We start from the raw sequence: 9,078 nt of genomic DNA, 5'->3' as shown, positions 1-9,078 counted from the left end.
TGTATCGAGTGTCCTCGAACCGCGCAAACATCAGTTTTTGTAGCAAGTGCACCTTGTCCTCCCATGAATGTCTCCAGCTCGTGGTCTAGTGGCAAGCGTTGCTGCCTGTGGATCACGGCGTCCCGTTTTCGATTTCCGGCCGGGTTGGGATTTTCTGTGACCGGGAACTGGGTGTTGGAGTTGTCCTCACCATTTCATCACGATCATCATCATTCGTGAGAGTGCCTAGATTGTACTGTGTAAAAAAAATGGACCGTGAAAAAATTGGGACTTTGTACGGGCGCTGATGACCGCGCAGTTGAGCGCCCCACAAACCAATCATCATCATCATCATTATCATCATCATCATCATTCTTGAATGCTCGCAGTTTTTCTTATGCACTACGCGGAAATACCGCTGCAGACGCATTCTATATCTGTTCTTAATTGTTTTTACTATTCTGTTGATGATTTTCTACGTACGTAATTGTGTTTACACCTGCTCCTTGAACGACGATTGTCCTTTACTACGGTTTACTGGAGAGGGTATTTGTGTCTTCCTGTAAGATAAGGATGATGAACTACATGGCTCGACGTTTGTTTCAATGTAAGTCTCTTGTTAAGCATGTATTGTCATCATTGTACTCTTCATTACATTGTCAGTAGAGTCGAGCGTATACGACACAACACATTCCACTAAATCATCATCTAGAAACTCTAATATTTAATCTGCCACTTCTTTCTCACTCTGCGAAATTCCTTGGGTTCCTTTCTGACGAAATGTCAACTTCGGCTACTGTTGTTGTAGATATAATGCACTGTCTATTTTGTTTACTGGTGTTCGTTGTTCGCAGCCCACCACAAATAAAAGAAAACGACTCTTATTAACACTGAATAGTTACAGTAGAACGTTGGTAATAAAAAATGTCACAAATGAACCCCAAATACTTTTGGATTGTTGATACATAGGAGAGACGTGGTGGAAATGAGGTGAGGGACGTCAGTCTTCTCCAGTTCATACAATAACGTTTCTCTCTGGGTGCTATACTTCTTGCAAACGAAAGCAATGTGATTATTATCTTCTGGTGAATTATTGTTTCAGTCGTAGTTTGAGGCATCTGACAAATTAATTCTGTTCAGTTGGGACAGTGCCATGGTTAAATCTCATACTGATAACAGCCGATATTCGCTTTCTGTGGAAATTAAAGGACACGAGGCGTGGCTGTGGTGGTACTGTAACGCTCCTGTCTCTCTCTCACTTCTCTGGCTAGTGACTGGTCGCCACGACTGTTTCCAGGTTGGTTAGGGCAGTTTCATGAAAACTGGAAATTTGTGGTAAGGTCTTACGGGACCAAACTGCTGAGGTCATCGGCCCCTCAGCCTACACACTGCTTAATCTAACATAAACTAACTTACGCTACGGACAACACACACAAACCCCTGCCCGAGGGAGGACTCGAACCTCCGACGGGGGAAGCCGCGCGGGCCGTGACAAGGCGCCACAGACCGAGCGCCTCAGTCTCATGAAAGTTTGTGGAGTGAGTAACCACTTAACTTGCTCTTCGGTAGCTCCGACAGACTTTTACAGATTTCATCAAATCAGTATTGTCTTCTCAAGCTGCATATTAAATTCTGATTGCAGGCGTATACTATGCTATTCCACAGACACAATCACTCTGTATACGACGTGACAGCCACAATATCTTCTTGACTGAATATATCTCAAGATACCACTTTTATGTCAAATTCCACTTAATAATGAAAGCTTCAAATGCCTGGCAGATAGCTTATCCCTTTACACCTGACTGATATGATCCTCGCGACACAAAGTTACACACACATCTCCACTTAAGAAACACGGAATACAACAAAACATAATTCATAAAATACACGAAATATTATAGTTTCCGTTGTAATAATAACTGCTGTCAGTTAACAGGAAGGCGCGAAGGCAGATATTTGAGGAGTTCCTTAAACACGTTTTGCGAAATATTTGTATGGAGAAGATGGGAACAGAATAGGTTTGCTGACGTGTGTTGGCAAATCAGTGTAGCTAAAGGTCAGACCAATCATAATAACGAACTGTCAATCATTGGGTGTGCTAATTGCCGACGGCGATCTGAATCCTAACTGGAGTTAGATTAATTATGTATTGATAAGCATTTGAATGCAGTGAAAATTAACGGCACCTCTATGTGTACTCTCAAAGTAGTTATTAGCCGCACGAAAATCGTCTGTTACGCTTCACGATAAGATGTAAATTTCGTTTTGTTTGCATGAGTAAATTACTGTAGTCTTTAATCTCATCTGTAGCTCAATCAAAACGTATTTAAATAATAATACTCGCAATTACAAGATGTGACAATAAAGAAGAAAGTAGGTATCACTCAGTATATGAACCATCTGTAAACACACCTCGTATTATATCATCAGATCGCGAATTTCTCACTGCGAGGGTGAATGTCATGCTGCTAATACATTATAAACACCGTTACACCGTTACTTATTTCTCAATGGAATTACTATCACTATCTATGCGTCTCAGTTAGTCTGTAATTAGGATAATTAATCTGTTGTTACGTGGTATAAACAAAGATGGAGTCGGGTTTGAAGTCACATATGTATTCGCTTGTCTAACCTACGTCGCCACCTTGGAGATATAATAAAGGGAATTGTCATGCCGCCACAAACTTGAAGATGACGTCCGCTATGTTAGCTGTCCCAAACTTTAGCCTCTGGTGAAATTGTTTCCATCAAAAATGCCAGCTTGCCTCATTTATGGGTGTACTAATCATTCTGATCGTGGTCTAAATTATAAAGTAATCACATTTTATTCGTATGTAGACTCATTTAAGAGATATTTTCTTTTATAGACACTAATTTTGGTGGCGGTGTTTAGTGCCTGTTTTTCCGAAGCTGTCAAACGCGCAAAATGTATGTCGTTTGTTTCAAACGTGAAAACTGTATATCTTTCTGAGCTCCTTAATTACGTGATGTTGTGGCTAGGAAGAGATATTTTGTCCCGTGTTATTTCGAAATAAATAAGTATTCTGTGAGGTGTGTTTTATAACATTACGTGACCGTAGGAAAAATAAGTATGGAATTATATATTCTCAGCACGTATAAAAAGACGGGAGCCCCTAGACGCTGATAACAAGATTGAGTCTGTAAACGAACTTCGAGTCGCCAACACCGCAGCTAAGTACAATATTTAAAATCGTTATAGCATCGATTTCCACTGTATCAGATTACGTCCTTAAATAGCTGCAAATAATGCTAAAAAAGCGCAATTTAGCAAAGGTGAATGTAGCCTTTTTGGAAAGTTGTTATAATTGTTTTGTTCAGCTTATGTTTTCCATATTTTGGATATATAGTGGAAAAAATGGCTCCGAGCACTATGGGACATCTGAGGTCATCAGTCACATAGACTTAGAACTACTTAAACCTATCTAACCTAAGGACATCACAAGGCAGGATTCGAACCTGCGACCTTAGCAGTAGCGCGGTTCCGGTCTGAAGCGCCTAGAACCTCTCGGCCATCGCGGATGGCGTCTTGGAAAGACTAAAGCTACAGCATGTAACGGAGGAGCTCAGAAAGATATTTAGTTTTTGTGTTCGAAACAAACAACATAAATTTTGTGCGTCTTAAAGGTTCAGGAAAACAGACACATTTGGCGTGTTCTAAAGCTATGAATCAACGGTGATTATGCAGTCTTCTTACCTCTCAGATAGCTGTTTCACCAATAAAGCGTTTAAATTATGTAAACGAGAGTTTGGATTCAGGAATAGTGTTTCTTCCGTTTTTCTTGTCTTCCCTTCCCCCTTATTCTCCCTTCCGCTTACCACCATTTCCCTTCTTCTTCACCCCTCGCAACCCGTCATTCTCCTCTCATCGTCTTCCCCCCCTTTCCTTCAACTATTTTCCGTTACATTCCAATCTACATCCTCTATGGTCCTAGTAACTGTAACGTTAGACATGTTTAGGTGGGGTATTCGGCCGTCTAGGGTCTGTATTGAGGACAGTGAATTTGCTTGCCTGGGTACAAGACGGCGGGGCGAAGATGTGTCCCGGCTGCTACAGACGTACTGAGGTACCAACGCAGTCAGTGCGTGGCCAGAGCAGGGGTCTAAGACGGGGCTGCTCGCATGTGCGGAAAATGTACCAATAATGACGGCGCTTATGGTAATCTCAAATACTGCAATATTCAACGCTTAGAAATTTAAAAATAAATCACTGTTGTAGGGGTAATCTGATTGCATCTGCAGTTTCAGGAAAAATGAGGGGAATCCGGAGAAGCTGTAATGTTTTCTGTATCTTAAAAACCACAAATGTTATTACTCTGTAATGACTGAATATTTTGGCAATGAACCTTAAAATTGATAACTTCATCGTACAGTTGCAACAAATAATCCCTCAGGTGATAGCATTGCACTAATGTCTATATCTACACATTCTATTGTCAACAGTAACACAGCAACTGTACGCAGCATCGCATGCTTCATATCTTATCCTAATTGCTTGATTATCTAATGAATATTTTGTTATGGTTTTTCCAGTAACTTAACGTAAATGCTGATTACAGCCGTTATTACAAACCATCGTATTTTCAGCCGGCCGCGGTGGTCTAGCGGTTCTAGGCGCTCAGTCCGGAACCGCGTGACTGCTACGGTCGCAGGTTCGAATCCTGCCTCGGGCATGGATGTGTGTGATGTCCTTAGGATAGTTAGGTTTAAGTAGTTTTAAGTTCTAGGGGACTGATGACCACAGATGTTAAGTCCCATAGTGCTCAGAGCCATTTGAACCATTTTTTTGTATTTTCAGTGGTCAGTCGTATGTACCAGCTGACTTTAAAATGGATAGAGAGCTGAAAGAAGCAGACCAAAGTTAACGATCAACAATATTTGACAATATTTTACTATCATTTAACGTAAACGCACATGTCCGAGAATTCTGTCTTATTTCTTTACGATGAAACTGTTACTTACACTTTTTGTAAATGGTCTGAATGGAACCGAATGTTAACAAAATTCCATTTATTAAATATTGTAATAACATTTTAGTTTAATGCGAAAGGTGGTCAAGTTAAGTCAAATCTCTAGAACCTAAGAATACTGCATATTTTGGTGAGATGGCCTTCAGCCAGTAAGGATCAGGCAGTGGCGGAACGTTACTGGAGCACAGAGCTGACTCCCAAACCTCCAGATGTCAGACACTCAGATAGGTGTGTCGATGGAGTATCTACCAGAACACCCGTTTAGTTCGTGCTGTATGCTGTCGTTCTATAAAATATGCGTAAACGGTAATTAAAAGTAACTCCAGAACTACTGTCAACTTTTAATGTGATGAACTGTGGTAGAGAGCGTCAGGTCGTCATACGAAAGGTCACGAGATTGAAACCTAGTTTTAGCAACCTTGAAATTGTCATATGGGAGAACATTTTTCTGATATGTAAAAGGACGTTTCGTACTTTGAAGCAGTGTTCTTTTGGCAGCCTAATTTCGCTTCGTTAGTTGAAAGCAGCAAACCTATAGCGTACATTTGTATAGATAACGCCATACCTACCGATACAAATGCACTCTATAGGCTTGCTACTTTCAACTAACGAAGCAAAAGCAGACTTCAAAAAGATCATTGCTACAAACTCAGAAACGTCCTTTTAAATGTCATAAAAATGTTCTCCCATATAATAATTTCGCTGGAATCGGGTGTCGAACTCGGGACCCTTAGTACCTCGATCCGATGCCAACTCACCTATCACAGATCTTCACGACAATAGCTCATAGATACGCCTTTCGTATCCTTCGTAGTTCTGGTGTTTCCTTTAATTACCGTTTACGCATGTTCTGCTGGACGACAGCACACAGCACGAACCAGACCGGAGTTTTGGTTAACACCCTATCGACACACAACGTTTGGTACCGACCTGAGTGTCTGATTTAAAGAAGGTTGTTGTTGTGGTCTTCAGTCCCGAGACTGGTCTGATGCAACTCTCGATGCTACTCTATCCTGTGCAAGCCTCTTCATTTCCCAGTACCTACTGCAACCTACATCCTTCTGAATCTGTTTACTGTATTCATCTCTTGGTCTCTCTCTACGATTTTTACCCTCCACGCTGCCCTCCGATATTAAATTGGTGATCCCGTGATGCCTCAGAGCATGTCCTACCAACCGATCCCTTCTTCTAGTCAAGTTGTGCCACAGACTCCTCTTCTCCCCAATTCTATTCAGTACCTCCTCCCTGCTGTCGAGACATCTTCGCGGGTACCGGGCGCGGTTGAGCAACTCTCCCCTACTCCCCAAGGGGAGTGGCGGGTTCAGCGGCGTTCGCGGCGCACGAGGCGGAAGGTCAATGTGGAGGCTGGCCGTGTGGCATCGCCCTCTCTGCCTGTGAGTGGACATGTGGTCGCTCCTTCAGCAAGGTCCGAGCAGGCACACGGGAGGAGGGGTTTATTTGGGAATTTGGGAGCTCCAATGTTAGGCGGGTGATGGAGCCCCTTAGGGAAATAGTGGAAAGGTCGGGGAATAAGGCCAGTGTCCAATCTGCCTGCTGACCGGTGGGTCTCATCCGAGATGTGGAGGAGGCCCTGCCGGCGGCGATAAACAGCCGACTGCCAATTGTTGCTCATGTCGGCACCAGTGACTCCTGCCTTCTGGGTTCAGAGGTCATCCTCAGTTCATACAGGCGGTTGGCGTAGTTGGTTAAGGCAGAAAGCCTCATTCGCGGGGTGGAATCTGAGCTAACTATTTGTAGTATCGTTCCCAGAACCGATCGCGGTCCTCTGGTTTGGAGCCGAGTGGAAGGCTTAAAACAGAGGCTCAGACGATTCTGCGGAGATCTGGGGTGCAAATTTCTCGACCTCCGCTATCGGGTGGAGAAATGTAGGGTCCCCCTGAACAGTTCAGGCGTGCACTACACGCAGGAAGCGGCTACAAGGGTAGCGGAGTACGTGTGGAGCGCACATGTGGGTTTTTTAGGTTAGAGAATTTCCTCCCTAGGCCCGACAAGACGCCTCCTGAGACGCGACAAGGTAGTAGTAGGCAAAACACAACAGGGAATAACAATATTAATGTGGTAATAGTAAACTGCAGGAGCGTCTATAGAAAGGTCCCAGAACTGCTCTCATTAATAAACGGTCACAATGCCCACATAGCGCTAGGGACAAAAAGTTGGCTGAAACCAGATGTAAACAGTAATGAAATTCTAAACTCAGATTGGAATGTATACCGCAGAGAAAGGCTGGACAGTAAAGGGGGAGACGTGTTATAGCGATAAAAAGTGCAATAGTATCGAAGGAAATTGAGGGAGATCCGAAATGTGAAATAATTTGGGTGAAGGTCACGGTTAAAGCAGGCTCAAACATGGTAATTGGATGTCTCTATAGGCCCCCCGGCTCAGCAGCTGTTGTGGCAGAGTACCTGAAGGAAAATTTGGAAAATATTTCATTTCCCGACCATGTTATAGTTCTGGTTGGAGATTTTAATTTGCCGGATATAGACTGGGAGACTCAAACGTTTATAACGGGTGGCAGGGACAAAGAATCCAGTGAAATTGTTTTAAGTGCATTATCTGAAAACTACCTTGAGCAGTTAAACGGAGAACCGACTCGTGGCGATAACATATTAGACCTTCTGGTGACAAACAGACCCGAACTATTTGAAACAGTTAACGCAGAACAGGGAATCAGCGATCATAAAGCGGTTACTGCATCGATGATTTCAGCCGTAAATAGAAATATTAAAAAAGGCAGAAAGATTTTTCTGTTTAGCAAAAGTGACAAAAAGCAGATTTCAGACGGCTCAACACAAAAGTTTTGTCTCAAGTACAGATAGTGTTGAGGATCAGTGGACAAAGTTCAAAACCATCGTACAATATGCATTAGATGAGTATGTGCCAAGCAAGATCGTAAGAGATGGAAAAGAGCCACCGTAGTATTTTCAATCTGTTGTGGAGGCAAATGGAAAAGAGAAAATTTATTTAGCCTTGTCTTATTTTACATACAATATCCACTCTTGAGCCTACATGTGTACAATCTACACAGCAGTACTTGGAGTACTCTCCAAACTTTTTTTGTTTAGAAATTGGTTCAAATGGCTCTGAGCACTATGGGACTCAACTTCTGAGATCATCAGTCACTTAGAACTAGTTAAACCTAACTAACCTAAGGACATCACACACATCCATGCCCGAGGCAAGGTTCGAACCTGCGACCGTAGCGGTCTCGCGGTTCCAGACTGCAGCGCCTAGAATCGCACGGCCACTTCGGCCGGCCTTACTTAGAAGTGAAATAGACGTTTTACTCTACTTCTATTTGTCCAATACACACTTTCTAAATTACGTTGTATACTGATTATTTCATTTACAATTTCACTGCCTCCCCTAGCTTCATATGACATGTTAACAATTCTAATGGATTCTAAAGCATCACGCATAGTAGGGATTAAGCACTTCAATTCTTTGGTCTTCCTCTTCTTCTTCATCTCCCTCGCTCACTTCATGCTCACTGTGGCCCTGATTCTTCACTTCATTTGCAATTTCGTCTTCAGTTTGCACTTCGGTTGCAACAAGGTCATCATCTATTGTTGCACACATTTCATAGTCGCACTGATTCCTGACAGCAATGGAAACGGCGGCAGATCATCAGTGTCATCGAACGTGTCTTCGATATCGGCGGCATTTATTCCTTTAGTTGTGATTCCCGCATGATGAAAACAGTTCTTGGTGGTTTGGGCTTGATACCGCTCCTAGATTTGGTAATGCAGTTGACCGCATCCATCAGTGTAATAGAATAATCCTGCTTTCTCTCAATGAATTGTATGGTTTTTCAATAACACGAGCTTACGGTAGTGGGACTTAATTACTTCTTGCTCCATGGGCTGCAATTAGCTTCTTGTATTTGCAAGAAGAAAAACACGCTTAATATTCTCCAAGCCAGAGAGTGTAGGATGTGCTGGACAGTTAGTTGTCAACAAGAACCAGTATCTTTCTTTTCTGACTTCCAAGCTCCCAATACCAACACCTTATTTCAGCTTCAGAGAGTCCGGAGGCCATCCAGAACATTTTAGTAGCACTGTAGTGCACTGGCAGATTTTTTTACATG

This window comes from Schistocerca piceifrons, chromosome 6, assembly GCF_021461385.2.
Source record: "Schistocerca piceifrons isolate TAMUIC-IGC-003096 chromosome 6, iqSchPice1.1, whole genome shotgun sequence".
NCBI classification, from domain to species: Eukaryota; Metazoa; Arthropoda; class Insecta; order Orthoptera; family Acrididae; genus Schistocerca; species Schistocerca piceifrons.
The sequence above is the reverse complement of the archived record's forward strand: the minus strand, read 5'-3'. Positions refer to the sequence as shown.